The sequence below is a fragment of the Vanellus vanellus genome (genome assembly GCF_965231255.1).
Source record: "Vanellus vanellus genome assembly, contig: HAP1_SCAFFOLD_1410, whole genome shotgun sequence".
Taxonomy (NCBI): Eukaryota; Metazoa; Chordata; class Aves; order Charadriiformes; family Charadriidae; genus Vanellus; species Vanellus vanellus.
The window spans coordinates 4,485-20,870 of NW_028128441.1; the positions used below are offsets into that span (position 1 = coordinate 4,485).

General features: G+C 63.8%; 4 long non-coding RNA genes across 4 annotated transcripts; all 4 read right to left on the reverse strand.

Moving 5' to 3' along the window:
* Window positions 1-310: 310 nt before the first annotated feature.
* Window positions 311-1,810, reverse strand: LOC309684457. The gene is made up of 3 exons (XR_014270293.1): window positions 1,727-1,810; window positions 900-1,119; window positions 311-798 (listed from the first exon to the last, which is right to left on the reverse strand). It is a non-coding gene; the product is annotated as an uncharacterized lncRNA (long non-coding RNA).
* A 3,893-nt stretch (window positions 1,811-5,703) lies between these two features.
* LOC309684454 lies at window positions 5,704-7,203 on the reverse strand. The gene is made up of 3 exons (XR_014270290.1): window positions 7,120-7,203; window positions 6,293-6,512; window positions 5,704-6,191 (listed from the first exon to the last, which is right to left on the reverse strand). It is a non-coding gene; the product is annotated as an uncharacterized lncRNA (long non-coding RNA).
* A 2,622-nt stretch (window positions 7,204-9,825) lies between these two features.
* Window positions 9,826-10,206, reverse strand: LOC309684456. The gene is made up of 3 exons (XR_014270292.1): window positions 10,142-10,206; window positions 9,954-10,023; window positions 9,826-9,841 (listed from the first exon to the last, which is right to left on the reverse strand). It is a non-coding gene; the product is annotated as an uncharacterized lncRNA (long non-coding RNA).
* An 890-nt stretch (window positions 10,207-11,096) lies between these two features.
* On the reverse strand, window positions 11,097-12,596 carry LOC309684453. The gene is made up of 3 exons (XR_014270289.1): window positions 12,513-12,596; window positions 11,686-11,905; window positions 11,097-11,584 (listed from the first exon to the last, which is right to left on the reverse strand). It is a non-coding gene; the product is annotated as an uncharacterized lncRNA (long non-coding RNA).
* Window positions 12,597-16,386: the final 3,790 nt, after the last annotated feature.

Genomic DNA, 16,386 nt, shown 5'->3' on the forward strand with positions numbered 1-16,386 from the left:
TGGAAACAAGCACAGCCCTCCCCAAAATGAACTGGGAGCACTGGAAACCAGCGCAGCCCTCCCCAAAATGAACTGGGAACACTGGAAACCAGCTCAGCCTTATCGATTTGAGCGCTGCTTTTCAGGTACATGGCAACAAGGAACATTTTCGAAGCCCATACTGATTACCAAACCCCCACAGATCCACCTCTTTACCCCAAAGGCCTTTTATACGTCACGGACTCAGCCACCGACGCAGAGCTGCTAAACACCCCATGAACCGCCGCCGCCTGCAAACAGCGCATCGTCCAGGATGACCCACAGCACCGGGGAGAGAAATAATAATTTTATTTAAGATTTCAGGTGGGGGGCAGTCCAGGGGGGTTCCCGGCCCCACGCCCCCCCAAGAATCATTCCCACAGGGAATCATTTATGGTCTGGACCCAGTGTTGCCACCACTCGCGGGCCTTGCTGAAGCAGCCCTGGGAGGTCCAGTGGCGCCTCCACCAGTCCTTCAGGCGTCCCCACAGCTCGGCGCAGCCCTGCTTCAGACATTGTCCTGCCCCACACAGCTCCGGGGATTCCTGGCCAGAATCGCTGCCGTGGGGCTCGCAGGGCTGCTCCGTCTGCGCCTTCAGGGCCTAGAAAGCGCGGGTGATCTCCCTCCCACACCCGCTCCATCTTGTCCTTGTCAATAGCTGTAGGACAGGACACGGGCTTCCGGGAGGAGCTGATGGGTGTTGGGTTGAGGAGTTCCGGGTTGGCCGCTGAGCGCAGGTTGTGGTGGCTCTTTTGGTGGTCCTGGTGTGTCTGTGGGACCTGGGGTTCCAGTGGGGGCTGAGTGTCCAGCAACTCATTGCTGCTTAGGTGATGGATGGGTGGCAGGGAGGGCAGGGAGTCCTGCGGGGACGGGCGCTTACCCCTCGATATGTCTATGGTTGCCTCCTTCTGCCTGGGCTCCGGTCCTCCATCCGCTGGCGGAGAAGCTGCCGAGGGAGGGGACAGAGGGCGGCCGTGGGGTGCCGGCTGTTTGCGGGACGGTCGGTGCCGGGGCCGCTCACCGCTCTGCTACTCTGGCCTTTTTTCCTTTAAATTCTTTTCAGACTTTGTCTCACTCTCCTTCTTTGCCGTCTGCGGGACCTACACGGGCAGGGTGAGGTGGGCCAATTTCCTGTCCCCAAGCTGTGGCCCCCCATGTTCCACAGACCCCTGCCCGTCCATCCGTGTGCTCTGCACGCCGCCACGCACTGCCGGCGTCTGGACTGTGCCGGGGAGCTCCTTCCCACAGGAGCGGGGATGCTCCCCTCTGGCCGCATGTCCAAGTCCTTGTCCCTGTGGGCTTTAGGAGGGTCACAGTGGGCTTTAGGGGGGTCCCAGGGCTGCTCATGACAGCCCCCCCACCCCCCCTTTTCAGGGGTCCCAGCGGTGCCTCCCCACCCCGTTTGGGGGATACCTGGGGGGGGCTTAGCCATGGGCGGGAGGCTGGCAAAGGAGGCTCCGTCGGGCTGACCCGCTGTGGGGAGCTGAGAGCGGAGCCAAGCCCCCGGCCAGGCCGGCCGCGGGCACCCGGGGCTGCCGCCACCTGCGGAGAGATGGCGGGGGACGGGGTGGGGGCCCTGAATCAGCCCTGTTCCCCCACAGGACCCCCAAAACGGCTCTGCGCCCCCACAAACAGGCCCAGGCCGCCCCCAGAGCCCCCCAGACCGGTCCCGCCACCCCACAAACGCCCCAAACCGCCATTACCCACCTCCAAAACCGCTCACGACCACCTCCGGCCCGGTCCTGTGCCACCCTCCGCCCCGCTCCGGCCCAGGCCCCCCCGTTCTCCCCGGTACCAACTGCTGCCGCCGCTCCCGCGCGCCGCCGCACACCGGAAGTGTTCCCCTTCGCGTCCGCTCCACCCGCGCATGCGCCCCCCCTGCGTCGCCATGGCAACGGCGGGGGAGAGGACTCGGGCCTAGAGAGCGAGGGGGCGGGGAAAGGACTGGCCCCCCTCAGCTCCCCCCCACCTCTTCCCTCCAGAACGGGGTTGTGACCCCAAAAGCAGCCCAGCCCTCCCCGAAGTGAACTGGGAGCACTGGAAACCAGCCCAGCTCTCCCCAAAATGAACTGGGAGCACTGGAAACAAGTTCAGCCCTCCCCAAAATGAACTGGGAGCACTGGAAACCAGCCCAGCCCTCCCCGAAGTGAACTGGGAGCACTTGAAACCAGCCCAGGCCTCCCCAAAATGAACTGGGAGCACAGGAAACCAGCTCAGCTCTCCCCAAAATGAACTGGGAGCACTGGAAACCACCCCAGCCCTCCCCAAAGTAGACTGGAGCCACTGGAAACCAGCTCATCCCTCCCAAAATGAACTGGGACCACTGGAAAAGAGCTCAGCCCTCCCAAAAATGAATTAGGGCCACTGGAAACCAGCCCAGCCCTGCCGCAAAATGAACTAGGGCCACTGGAAACCAGCTCAGCCCTCCCCAAAGTAGACTGGGGCCACTTAAACCAGCTCAGCCTTATCGATTTGAGCACCGTTTTTCAGGTACGGGGCAACAAGGAACATTTTCGAAGCCCTTACTGGTTACCAAACCCCACAGATCCACCTCTTTACCCCAAAGGCCTTTTTTATGTCACGGACTCAGCCACCGACGCAGAGCTGCTAAACACCCCATGAACCGCTGCTGCCTGCAAACAGCGCATCGTCCAGGATGACCCACAGCACTGGGGAGAGAAATAATAATTTTATTTAAGATTTCAGGTGGGGGCAGTCCAGGGGGGCTCCCGGCCCCACGCCCCGCCAAGAATCATTCCCACAGGGAATCATTTATGGTCTGGACCCAGTGTTGCCACCACTCGCGGGCCTTGCTGAAGCAGCCCTGGGAGGTCCAGTGGCGCCTCCACCAGTCCTTCAGGCGTCCCCACAGCTCGGCGCAGCCCTGCTTCAGGCATTGGCCTGCCCCACACAGCTCCGGGGATTCCCGGCCAGAATCGCTGTCGTTGGTCTCGCAGGGCTGCTCCGTCTGCGCCTTCAGGGCCTGGAAAGCGCGGGCGATCTCCCGCACCCGCTCCAGCTTCTCCTTCTGGGTGGCTGCAGGCCGGGGCACGGGCTTCCGGGAGGAGCTGATGGGTGTTGGGTTCAGGAGTTCCGGGTTGGCCGCTGAGCGCAGGTTGTGGTGGCTCATTTGGTGGTCCTGGTGTGTCTGTGGGACCTGGGGTTCCAGTGGAGGCTGAGTGTCCAGCAACTCATTGCTGCTTAGGTGATGGATGGGTGGCAGGGAGGGCAGGGAGTCCTGCGGGGACTGGCGCTTGCTCCTCGATATGTCTGTGGTTGCCTCCTTCTGCCTGGGCTCCGGTCCTCCATCCGCTGGCGGAGAAGCTGCCGAGGGAGGGGACAGAGGGCGGCCGTGGGGTGCCGGCTGTTTGCGGGACGGTCGGTGCCGGGGCCGCTCACCGCTCTGCTCCTCTGGCCGCGTTCTCGCCTCTTGCATTATTTCCTTTGAATTCTTTTCAGACTTTGTCTCACTCTCCTTCTTTGCCTTCTGCAGGACCTCCAGGAGCGGGGTGTCGTGGGCCAATTTCCTGGCCCCAAGCTGTGGCCCCCCATGTTCCACAGACCCCTGCCCGTCCGTCTGTGCGCCATTCATGCCGGTACCCACCGCCGGGGTCTGGGCTGTGCCGGGGAGCTCCTTCCCGTGGGAGCGGGGATGCTCCCCTCTAGCCGCATGTGCAAGGCCTTGTCCCTTTCCTGATGGAACGTCGGGTCCAAACCTGGCAGCTGCGGTCCCAGGCTGGGGCCCCCCGGCAGCCCCAGCTGCCCCGGCTCCCCCATTCTGGCGGGGGGCTGGGAGGTTTCCTGGGGAGGATCCCACGGAAGGACCCCTGACACTCCTAGCTGCCGCCCAGCGCTGGGCCTGGATCTCCTTCCACGTCTTACTGTGCCGCTCCATCTTCGACTGGGTGGCCTGGCCGGTGTGGGTGACCTCAGAGACGCTCATCTTCTTGTCTGTGGCCATGGCTGGGCGGGTGCTGGGGGGCAGCTGTGTGTCCGTGGGGGTCTGCGCCGTTTCCCCCACATGCCGGGGGACCCGCTCGGGCTTGGTCTGTGCTGATATTTCCTGTGGTTTGTCCTGGCTAAAGACTGGCCCCAGCCCCTCCGAATTGGGAGGAGAGGTCGGGGAGGTGTTGGAGTGTCGGAAGCGCAGAAGATGCAGCATGGACCATGAGGACGGGCGCTCGCTCCTCAACGTCTCTGTAGTCGCCCTGCAGAGGAGGAGAGAGAAGAGACCCCATTACACCCCGGCCCCTCCGCCGGGACGCGCGGGCAGCACCCCCTCCTCGGCCGGCGGGCAGCGCTGCCCAGCGCAGGCAGGGCCAGGGCATGGGGTGAGGGTCTGGGGCAGGATCTGGGGGTCTCCCCCACACTCACTGATTCTCTTGCTTCGGCGTGGGTTTCTGTGCTCTTCCCCCCGCTGGTGGAGAAGCTGCCAAGAGAGGGGACGCAGTGAGCGGCCGGCAGCCCCCGGCACAGCCCCGGCTCAGGGCTGCCGGGGGGTGTTGGCCATTTGCGGGGCACTCGGTGCCGGGGCCACTCACCGCTCTGCTCCTCCTGCCGCCGCCGCCTTCTCACCGCACTTTTTGCATGTTTGGACGACTTCTTTGATTTCTGCAGGAGCCCCAAGGAGCTGGGTGAGACGGGAGCAGCTCCCGGCCTCACGCCGCAGCCCCTAATCCCACCCCAAGCCACCCCACACCGCGCTACACTGCGTTCAGCAGTCACCTACCCGGACCCGCTTGATCCGCAGCAGGGATGACAGCACACCGAGCCCCAGCACAATCAGCAGGAACGGGGCCAGGTGTGGCGCGGGGGCAACGTCGGAGCGCCCCATGGCACCGGCTGAGGTGCAGCCGCAGCGCTCCAAGTCAGCAGCACAGGCGGGCGATGGGGATCCCCAGTGACGGGAGTCCCCAACGCTGCTGGTGTGGCAGAGGTTGAGCCCGCGGTCTGTGCAGACGACGCCAGACTGCGGTGCCCAGCACCCACTGCCTGCTCCCACCTTCCCGCGACCGCTTTTATAGTCTGGCAGGGAGGCACGTCTCCTTTGTGACATCACAGACAGTCATAACCCCCTTGTCACTTCACAGACAGTCATAGTCGCCTTGGTGACATCTCGGGGCAGGGGTAGCCATGGAGCCCAGGCATTGCTGGCCATCACCGGGGGGAACACTGTGATGTCACTGGCGAGGTCGACATCACCAAGCACCGGCCACTCCACTCAGCCAGCACCATCACGGTCTGGTCCGCGTGCCACCACCGCAACCTGGGCAGCCACCACAGGGGCTGCGTGCCGTGCTGACCCAGCCCTCCCCAAAATAAACTGGGCACACTGGAAACCAGACCAGCCCTGCCCAAAGTGAACTGCAAGCACTGGAAACAAGCACAGCCCTCCCCAAAATGAACTGGGAGCACTGGAAACCAGCGCAGCCCTCCCCAAAATGAACTGGGAACACTGGAAACCAGCTCAGCCTTATCGATTTGAGCGCTGCTTTTCAGGTACATGGCAACAAGGAACATTTTCGAAGCCCATACTGATTACCAAACCCCCACAGATCCACCTCTTTACCCCAAAGGCCTTTTATACGTCACGGACTCAGCCACCGACGCAGAGCTGCTAAACACCCCATGAACCGCCGCCGCCTGCAAACAGCGCATCGTCCAGGATGACCCACAGCACCGGGGAGAGAAATAATAATTTTATTTAAGATTTCAGGTGGGGGGCAGTCCAGGGGGGTTCCCGGCCCCACGCCCCCCCAAGAATCATTCCCACAGGGAATCATTTATGGTCTGGACCCAGTGTTGCCACCACTCGCGGGCCTTGCTGAAGCAGCCCTGGGAGGTCCAGTGGCGCCTCCACCAGTCCTTCAGGCGTCCCCACAGCTCGGCGCAGCCCTGCTTCAGACATTGTCCTGCCCCACACAGCTCCGGGGATTCCTGGCCAGAATCGCTGCCGTGGGGCTCGCAGGGCTGCTCCGTCTGCGCCTTCAGGGCCTAGAAAGCGCGGGTGATCTCCCTCCCACACCCGCTCCATCTTGTCCTTGTCAATAGCTGTAGGACAGGACACGGGCTTCCGGGAGGAGCTGATGGGTGTTGGGTTGAGGAGTTCCGGGTTGGCCGCTGAGCGCAGGTTGTGGTGGCTCTTTTGGTGGTCCTGGTGTGTCTGTGGGACCTGGGGTTCCAGTGGGGGCTGAGTGTCCAGCAACTCATTGCTGCTTAGGTGATGGATGGGTGGCAGGGAGGGCAGGGAGTCCTGCGGGGACGGGCGCTTACCCCTCGATATGTCTATGGTTGCCTCCTTCTGCCTGGGCTCCGGTCCTCCATCCGCTGGCGGAGAAGCTGCCGAGGGAGGGGACAGAGGGCGGCCGTGGGGTGCCGGCTGTTTGCGGGACGGTCGGTGCCGGGGCCGCTCACCGCTCTGCTACTCTGGCCTTTTTTCCTTTAAATTCTTTTCAGACTTTGTCTCACTCTCCTTCTTTGCCGTCTGCGGGACCTACACGGGCAGGGTGAGGTGGGCCAATTTCCTGTCCCCAAGCTGTGGCCCCCCATGTTCCACAGACCCCTGCCCGTCCATCCGTGTGCTCTGCACGCCGCCACGCACTGCCGGCGTCTGGACTGTGCCGGGGAGCTCCTTCCCACAGGAGCGGGGATGCTCCCCTCTGGCCGCATGTCCAAGTCCTTGTCCCTGTGGGCTTTAGGAGGGTCACAGTGGGCTTTAGGGGGGTCCCAGGGCTGCTCATGACAGCCCCCCCACCCCCCCTTTTCAGGGGTCCCAGCGGTGCCTCCCCACCCCGTTTGGGGGATACCTGGGGGGGGCTTAGCCATGGGCGGGAGGCTGGCAAAGGAGGCTCCGTCGGGCTGACCCGCTGTGGGGAGCTGAGAGCGGAGCCAAGCCCCCGGCCAGGCCGGCCGCGGGCACCCGGGGCTGCCGCCACCTGCGGAGAGATGGCGGGGGACGGGGTGGGGGCCCTGAATCAGCCCTGTTCCCCCACAGGACCCCCAAAACGGCTCTGCGCCCCCACAAACAGGCCCAGGCCGCCCCCAGAGCCCCCCAGACCGGTCCCGCCACCCCACAAACGCCCCAAACCGCCATTACCCACCTCCAAAACCGCTCACGACCACCTCCGGCCCGGTCCTGTGCCACCCTCCGCCCCGCTCCGGCCCAGGCCCCCCCGTTCTCCCCGGTACCAACTGCTGCCGCCGCTCCCGCGCGCCGCCGCACACCGGAAGTGTTCCCCTTCGCGTCCGCTCCACCCGCGCATGCGCCCCCCCTGCGTCGCCATGGCAACGGCGGGGGAGAGGACTCGGGCCTAGAGAGCGAGGGGGCGGGGAAAGGACTGGCCCCCCTCAGCTCCCCCCCACCTCTTCCCTCCAGAACGGGGTTGTGACCCCAAAAGCAGCCCAGCCCTCCCCGAAGTGAACTGGGAGCACTGGAAACCAGCCCAGCTCTCCCCAAAATGAACTGGGAGCACTGGAAACAAGTTCAGCCCTCCCCAAAATGAACTGGGAGCACTGGAAACCAGCCCAGCCCTCCCCGAAGTGAACTGGGAGCACTTGAAACCAGCCCAGGCCTCCCCAAAATGAACTGGGAGCACAGGAAACCAGCTCAGCTCTCCCCAAAATGAACTGGGAGCACTGGAAACCACCCCAGCCCTCCCCAAAGTAGACTGGAGCCACTGGAAACCAGCTCATCCCTCCCAAAATGAACTGGGACCACTGGAAAAGAGCTCAGCCCTCCCAAAAATGAATTAGGGCCACTGGAAACCAGCCCAGCCCTGCCGCAAAATGAACTAGGGCCACTGGAAACCAGCTCAGCCCTCCCCAAAGTAGACTGGGGCCACTTAAACCAGCTCAGCCTTATCGATTTGAGCACCGTTTTTCAGGTACGGGGCAACAAGGAACATTTTCGAAGCCCTTACTGGTTACCAAACCCCACAGATCCACCTCTTTACCCCAAAGGCCTTTTTTATGTCACGGACTCAGCCACCGACGCAGAGCTGCTAAACACCCCATGAACCGCTGCTGCCTGCAAACAGCGCATCGTCCAGGATGACCCACAGCACTGGGGAGAGAAATAATAATTTTATTTAAGATTTCAGGTGGGGGCAGTCCAGGGGGGCTCCCGGCCCCACGCCCCGCCAAGAATCATTCCCACAGGGAATCATTTATGGTCTGGACCCAGTGTTGCCACCACTCGCGGGCCTTGCTGAAGCAGCCCTGGGAGGTCCAGTGGCGCCTCCACCAGTCCTTCAGGCGTCCCCACAGCTCGGCGCAGCCCTGCTTCAGGCATTGGCCTGCCCCACACAGCTCCGGGGATTCCCGGCCAGAATCGCTGTCGTTGGTCTCGCAGGGCTGCTCCGTCTGCGCCTTCAGGGCCTGGAAAGCGCGGGCGATCTCCCGCACCCGCTCCAGCTTCTCCTTCTGGGTGGCTGCAGGCCGGGGCACGGGCTTCCGGGAGGAGCTGATGGGTGTTGGGTTCAGGAGTTCCGGGTTGGCCGCTGAGCGCAGGTTGTGGTGGCTCATTTGGTGGTCCTGGTGTGTCTGTGGGACCTGGGGTTCCAGTGGAGGCTGAGTGTCCAGCAACTCATTGCTGCTTAGGTGATGGATGGGTGGCAGGGAGGGCAGGGAGTCCTGCGGGGACTGGCGCTTGCTCCTCGATATGTCTGTGGTTGCCTCCTTCTGCCTGGGCTCCGGTCCTCCATCCGCTGGCGGAGAAGCTGCCGAGGGAGGGGACAGAGGGCGGCCGTGGGGTGCCGGCTGTTTGCGGGACGGTCGGTGCCGGGGCCGCTCACCGCTCTGCTCCTCTGGCCGCGTTCTCGCCTCTTGCATTATTTCCTTTGAATTCTTTTCAGACTTTGTCTCACTCTCCTTCTTTGCCTTCTGCAGGACCTCCAGGAGCGGGGTGTCGTGGGCCAATTTCCTGGCCCCAAGCTGTGGCCCCCCATGTTCCACAGACCCCTGCCCGTCCGTCTGTGCGCCATTCATGCCGGTACCCACCGCCGGGGTCTGGGCTGTGCCGGGGAGCTCCTTCCCGTGGGAGCGGGGATGCTCCCCTCTAGCCGCATGTGCAAGGCCTTGTCCCTTTCCTGATGGAACGTCGGGTCCAAACCTGGCAGCTGCGGTCCCAGGCTGGGGCCCCCCGGCAGCCCCAGCTGCCCCGGCTCCCCCATTCTGGCGGGGGGCTGGGAGGTTTCCTGGGGAGGATCCCACGGAAGGACCCCTGACACTCCTAGCTGCCGCCCAGCGCTGGGCCTGGATCTCCTTCCACGTCTTACTGTGCCGCTCCATCTTCGACTGGGTGGCCTGGCCGGTGTGGGTGACCTCAGAGACGCTCATCTTCTTGTCTGTGGCCATGGCTGGGCGGGTGCTGGGGGGCAGCTGTGTGTCCGTGGGGGTCTGCGCCGTTTCCCCCACATGCCGGGGGACCCGCTCGGGCTTGGTCTGTGCTGATATTTCCTGTGGTTTGTCCTGGCTAAAGACTGGCCCCAGCCCCTCCGAATTGGGAGGAGAGGTCGGGGAGGTGTTGGAGTGTCGGAAGCGCAGAAGATGCAGCATGGACCATGAGGACGGGCGCTCGCTCCTCAACGTCTCTGTAGTCGCCCTGCAGAGGAGGAGAGAGAAGAGACCCCATTACACCCCGGCCCCTCCGCCGGGACGCGCGGGCAGCACCCCCTCCTCGGCCGGCGGGCAGCGCTGCCCAGCGCAGGCAGGGCCAGGGCATGGGGTGAGGGTCTGGGGCAGGATCTGGGGGTCTCCCCCACACTCACTGATTCTCTTGCTTCGGCGTGGGTTTCTGTGCTCTTCCCTCCGCTGGTGGAGAAGCTGCCAAGAGAGGGGACGCAGTGAGCGGCCGGCAGCCCCCGGCACAGCCCCGGCTCAGGGCTGCCGGGGGGTGTTGGCCATTTGCGGGGCACTCGGTGCCGGGGCCACTCACCGCTCTGCTCCTCCTGCCGCCGCCGCCTTCTCACCGCACTTTTTGCATGTTTGGACGACTTCTTTGATTTCTGCAGGAGCCCCAAGGAGCTGGGTGAGACGGGAGCAGCTCCCGGCCTCACGCCGCAGCCCCTAATCCCACCCCAAGCCACCCCACACCGCGCTACACTGCGTTCAGCAGTCACCTACCCGGACCCGCTTGATCCGCAGCAGGGATGACAGCACACCGAGCCCCAGCACAATCAGCAGGAACGGGGCCAGGTGTGGCGCGGGGGCAACGTCGGAGCGCCCCATGGCACCGGCTGAGGTGCAGCCGCAGCGCTCCAAGTCAGCAGCACAGGCGGGCGATGGGGATCCCCAGTGACGGGAGTCCCCAACGCTGCTGGTGTGGCAGAGGTTGAGCCCGCGGTCTGTGCAGACGACGCCAGACTGCGGTGCCCAGCACCCACTGCCTGCTCCCACCTTCCCGCGACCGCTTTTATAGTCTGGCAGGGAGGCACGTCTCCTTTGTGACATCACAGACAGTCATAACCCCCTTGTCACTTCACAGACAGTCATAGTCGCCTTGGTGACATCTCGGGGCAGGGGTAGCCATGGAGCCCAGGCATTGCTGGCCATCACCGGGGGGAACACTGTGATGTCACTGGCGAGGTCGACATCACCAAGCACCGGCCACTCCACTCAGCCAGCACCATCACGGTCTGGTCCGCGTGCCACCACCGCAACCTGGGCAGCCACCACAGGGGCTGCGTGCCGTGCTGACCCAGCCCTCCCCAAAATAAACTGGGCACACTGGAAACCAGACCAGCCCTGCCCAAAGTGAACTGCAAGCACTGGAAACAAGCACAGCCCTCCCCAAAATGAACTGGGAGCACTGGAAACCAGCGCAGCCCTCCCCAAAATGAACTGGGAACACTGGAAACCAGCTCAGCCTTATCGATTTGAGCGCTGCTTTTCAGGTACATGGCAACAAGGAACATTTTCGAAGCCCATACTGATTACCAAACCCCCACAGATCCACCTCTTTACCCCAAAGGCCTTTTATACGTCACGGACTCAGCCACCGACGCAGAGCTGCTAAACACCCCATGAACCGCCGCCGCCTGCAAACAGCGCATCGTCCAGGATGACCCACAGCACCGGGGAGAGAAATAATAATTTTATTTAAGATTTCAGGTGGGGGGCAGTCCAGGGGGGTTCCCGGCCCCACGCCCCCCCAAGAATCATTCCCACAGGGAATCATTTATGGTCTGGACCCAGTGTTGCCACCACTCGCGGGCCTTGCTGAAGCAGCCCTGGGAGGTCCAGTGGCGCCTCCACCAGTCCTTCAGGCGTCCCCACAGCTCGGCGCAGCCCTGCTTCAGACATTGTCCTGCCCCACACAGCTCCGGGGATTCCTGGCCAGAATCGCTGCCGTGGGGCTCGCAGGGCTGCTCCGTCTGCGCCTTCAGGGCCTAGAAAGCGCGGGTGATCTCCCTCCCACACCCGCTCCATCTTGTCCTTGTCAATAGCTGTAGGACAGGACACGGGCTTCCGGGAGGAGCTGATGGGTGTTGGGTTGAGGAGTTCCGGGTTGGCCGCTGAGCGCAGGTTGTGGTGGCTCTTTTGGTGGTCCTGGTGTGTCTGTGGGACCTGGGGTTCCAGTGGGGGCTGAGTGTCCAGCAACTCATTGCTGCTTAGGTGATGGATGGGTGGCAGGGAGGGCAGGGAGTCCTGCGGGGACGGGCGCTTACCCCTCGATATGTCTATGGTTGCCTCCTTCTGCCTGGGCTCCGGTCCTCCATCCGCTGGCGGAGAAGCTGCCGAGGGAGGGGACAGAGGGCGGCCGTGGGGTGCCGGCTGTTTGCGGGACGGTCGGTGCCGGGGCCGCTCACCGCTCTGCTACTCTGGCCTTTTTTCCTTTAAATTCTTTTCAGACTTTGTCTCACTCTCCTTCTTTGCCGTCTGCGGGACCTACACGGGCAGGGTGAGGTGGGCCAATTTCCTGTCCCCAAGCTGTGGCCCCCCATGTTCCACAGACCCCTGCCCGTCCATCCGTGTGCTCTGCACGCCGCCACGCACTGCCGGCGTCTGGACTGTGCCGGGGAGCTCCTTCCCACAGGAGCGGGGATGCTCCCCTCTGGCCGCATGTCCAAGTCCTTGTCCCTGTGGGCTTTAGGAGGGTCACAGTGGGCTTTAGGGGGGTCCCAGGGCTGCTCATGACAGCCCCCCCACCCCCCCTTTTCAGGGGTCCCAGCGGTGCCTCCCCACCCCGTTTGGGGGATACCTGGGGGGGGCTTAGCCATGGGCGGGAGGCTGGCAAAGGAGGCTCCGTCGGGCTGACCCGCTGTGGGGAGCTGAGAGCGGAGCCAAGCCCCCGGCCAGGCCGGCCGCGGGCACCCGGGGCTGCCGCCACCTGCGGAGAGATGGCGGGGGACGGGGTGGGGGCCCTGAATCAGCCCTGTTCCCCCACAGGACCCCCAAAACGGCTCTGCGCCCCCACAAACAGGCCCAGGCCGCCCCCAGAGCCCCCCAGACCGGTCCCGCCACCCCACAAACGCCCCAAACCGCCATTACCCACCTCCAAAACCGCTCACGACCACCTCCGGCCCGGTCCTGTGCCACCCTCCGCCCCGCTCCGGCCCAGGCCCCCCCGTTCTCCCCGGTACCAACTGCTGCCGCCGCTCCCGCGCGCCGCCGCACACCGGAAGTGTTCCCCTTCGCGTCCGCTCCACCCGCGCATGCGCCCCCCCTGCGTCGCCATGGCAACGGCGGGGGAGAGGACTCGGGCCTAGAGAGCGAGGGGGCGGGGAAAGGACTGGCCCCCCTCAGCTCCCCCCCACCTCTTCCCTCCAGAACGGGGTTGTGACCCCAAAAGCAGCCCAGCCCTCCCCGAAGTGAACTGGGAGCACTGGAAACCAGCCCAGCTCTCCCCAAAATGAACTGGGAGCACTGGAAACAAGTTCAGCCCTCCCCAAAATGAACTGGGAGCACTGGAAACCAGCCCAGCCCTCCCCGAAGTGAACTGGGAGCACTTGAAACCAGCCCAGGCCTCCCCAAAATGAACTGGGAGCACAGGAAACCAGCTCAGCTCTCCCCAAAATGAACTGGGAGCACTGGAAACCACCCCAGCCCTCCCCAAAGTAGACTGGAGCCACTGGAAACCAGCTCATCCCTCCCAAAATGAACTGGGACCACTGGAAAAGAGCTCAGCCCTCCCAAAAATGAATTAGGGCCACTGGAAACCAGCCCAGCCCTGCCGCAAAATGAACTAGGGCCACTGGAAACCAGCTCAGCCCTCCCCAAAGTAGACTGGGGCCACTTAAACCAGCTCAGCCTTATCGATTTGAGCACCGTTTTTCAGGTACGGGGCAACAAGGAACATTTTCGAAGCCCTTACTGGTTACCAAACCCCACAGATCCACCTCTTTACCCCAAAGGCCTTTTTTATGTCACGGACTCAGCCACCGACGCAGAGCTGCTAAACACCCCATGAACCGCTGCTGCCTGCAAACAGCGCATCGTCCAGGATGACCCACAGCACCGGGGAGAGAAATAATAATTTTATTTAAGATTTCAGGTGGGGGCAGTCCAGGGGGGCTCCCGGCCCCACGCCCCGCCAAGAATCATTCCCACAGGGAATCATTTATGGTCTGGACCCAGTGTTGCCACCACTCGCGGGCCTTGCTGAAGCAGCCCTGGGAGGTCCAGTGGCGCCTCCACCAGTCCTTCAGGCGTCCCCACAGCTCGGCGCAGCCCTGCTTCAGGCATTGGCCTGCCCCACACAGCTCCGGGGATTCCCGGCCAGAATCGCTGTCGTTGGTCTCGCAGGGCTGCTCCGTCTGCGCCTTCAGGGCCTGGAAAGCGCGGGCGATCTCCCGCACCCGCTCCAGCTTCTCCTTCTGGGTGGCTGCAGGCCGGGGCACGGGCTTCCGGGAGGAGCTGATGGGTGTTGGGTTCAGGAGTTCGGGGTTGGCCGCTGAGCGCAGGTTGTGGTGGCTCATTTGGTGGTCCTGGTGTGTCTGTGGGACCTGGGGTTCCAGTGGAGGCTGAGTGTCCAGCAACTCATTGCTGCTTAGGTGATGGATGGGTGGCAGGGAGGGCAGGGAGTCCTGCGGGGACTGGCGCTTGCTCCTCGATATGTCTGTGGTTGCCTCCTTCTGCCTGGGCTCCGGTCCTCCATCCGCTGGCGGAGAAGCTGCCGAGGGAGGGGACAGAGGGCGGCCGTGGGGTGCCGGCTGTTTGCGGGACGGTCGGTGCCGGGGCCGCTCACCGCTCTGCTCCTCTGGCCGCGTTCTCGCCTCTTGCATTATTTCCTTTGAATTCTTTTCAGACTTTGTCTCACTCTCCTTCTTTGCCTTCTGCAGGACCTCCAGGAGCGGGGTGTCGTGGGCCAATTTCCTGGCCCCAAGCTGTGGCCCCCCATGTTCCACAGACCCCTGCCCGTCCGTCTGTGCGCCATTCATGCCGGTACCCACCGCCGGGGTCTGGGCTGTGCCGGGGAGCTCCTTCCCGTGGGAGCGGGGATGCTCCCCTCTAGCCGCATGTGCAAGGCCTTGTCCCTTTCCTGATGGAACGTCGGGTCCAAACCTGGCAGCTGCGGTCCCAGGCTGGGGCCCCCCGGCAGCCCCAGCTGCCCCGGCTCCCCCATTCTGGCGGGGGGCTGGGAGGTTTCCTGGGGAGGATCCCACGGAAGGACCCCTGACACTCCTAGCTGCCGCCCAGCGCTGGGCCTGGATCTCCTTCCACGTCTTACTGTGCCGCTCCATCTTCGACTGGGTGGCCTGGCCGGTGTGGGTGACCTCAGAGACGCTCATCTTCTTGTCTGTGGCCATGGCTGGGCGGGTGCTGGGGGGCAGCTGTGTGTCCGTGGGGGTCTGCGCCGTTTCCCCCACATGCCGGGGGACCCGCTCGGGCTTGGTCTGTGCTGATATTTCCTGTGGTTTGTCCTGGCTAAAGACCGGCCCCAGCCCCTCCGAATTGGGAGGAGAGGTCGGGGAGGTGTTGGAATGTCGGAAGCGCAGAAGATGCAGCATGGACCATGAGGACGGGCGCTCGCTCCTCAACGTCTCTGTAGTCGCCCTGCAGAGGAGGAGAGAGAAGAGACCCCATTACACCCCGGCCCCTCCGCCGGGACGCGCGGGCAGCACCCCCTCCTCGGCCGGCGGGCAGCGCTGCCCAGCGCAGGCAGGGCCAGGGCATGGGGTGAGGGTCTGGGGCAGGATCTGGGGGTCTCCCCCCCACTCACTGATTCTCTTGCTTCGGCGTGGGTTTCTGTGCTCTTCCCCCCGCTGGTGGAGAAGCTGCCAAGAGAGGGGACGCAGTGAGCGGCCGGCAGCCCCCGGCACAGCCCCGGCTCAGGGCTGCCGGGGGGTGTTGGCCATTTGCGGGGCACTCGGTGCCGGGGCCACTCACCGCTCTGCTCCTCCTGCCGCCGCCGCCTTCTCACCGCACTTTTTGCATGTTTGGACGACTTCTTTGATTTCTGCAGGAGCCCCAAGGAGCTGGGTGAGACGGGAGCAGCTCCCGGCCTCACGCCGCAGCCCCTAATCCCACCCCAAGCCACCCCACACCGCGCTACACTGCGTTCAGCAGTCACCTACCCGGACCCGCTTGATCCGCAGCAGGGATGACAGCACACCGAGCCCCAGCACAATCAGCAGGAACGGGGCCAGGTGTGGCGCGGGGGCAACGTCGGAGCGCCCCATGGCACCGGCTGAGGTGCAGCCGCAGCGCTCCAAGTCAGCAGCACAGGCGGGCGATGGGGATCCCCAGTGACGGGAGTCCCCAACGCTGCTGGTGTGGCAGAGGTTGAGCCCGCGGTCTGTGCAGACGATGCCAGACTGCGGTGCCCAGCACCCACTGCCTGCTCCCACCTTCCCGCGACCGCTTTTATAGTCTGGCAGGGAGGCACGTCTCCTTTGTGACATCACAGACAGTCATAACCCCCTTGTCACTTCACAGACAGTCATAGTCGCCTTGGTGACATCTCGGGGCAGGGGTAGCCATGGAGCCCAGGCATTGCTGGCCATCACCGGGGGGAACACTGTGATGTCACTGGCGAGGTCGACATCACCAAGCACCGGCCACTCCACTCAGCCAGCACCATCACGGTCTGGTCCGCGTGCCACCACCGCAACCTGGGCAGCCACCACAGGGGCTGCGTGCCGTGCTGACCCAGCCCTCCCCAAAATAAACTGGGCACACTGGAAACCAGACCAGCCCTGCCCAAAGTGAACTGCAAGCACTGGAAACAAGCACAGCCCTCCCCAAAATGAACTGGGAACACTGGAAACCAGCTCAGCCTTATCGATTTGAGCGCTGCTTTTCAGGTACATGGCAACAAGGAACATTTTCGAAGCCCATACTGATTACCAAACCCCCACAGATCCACCTCTTTACCCCAAAGGCCTTTTATACGTCACGGACTCAGCCACCGACGCAGAGCTGCTAAA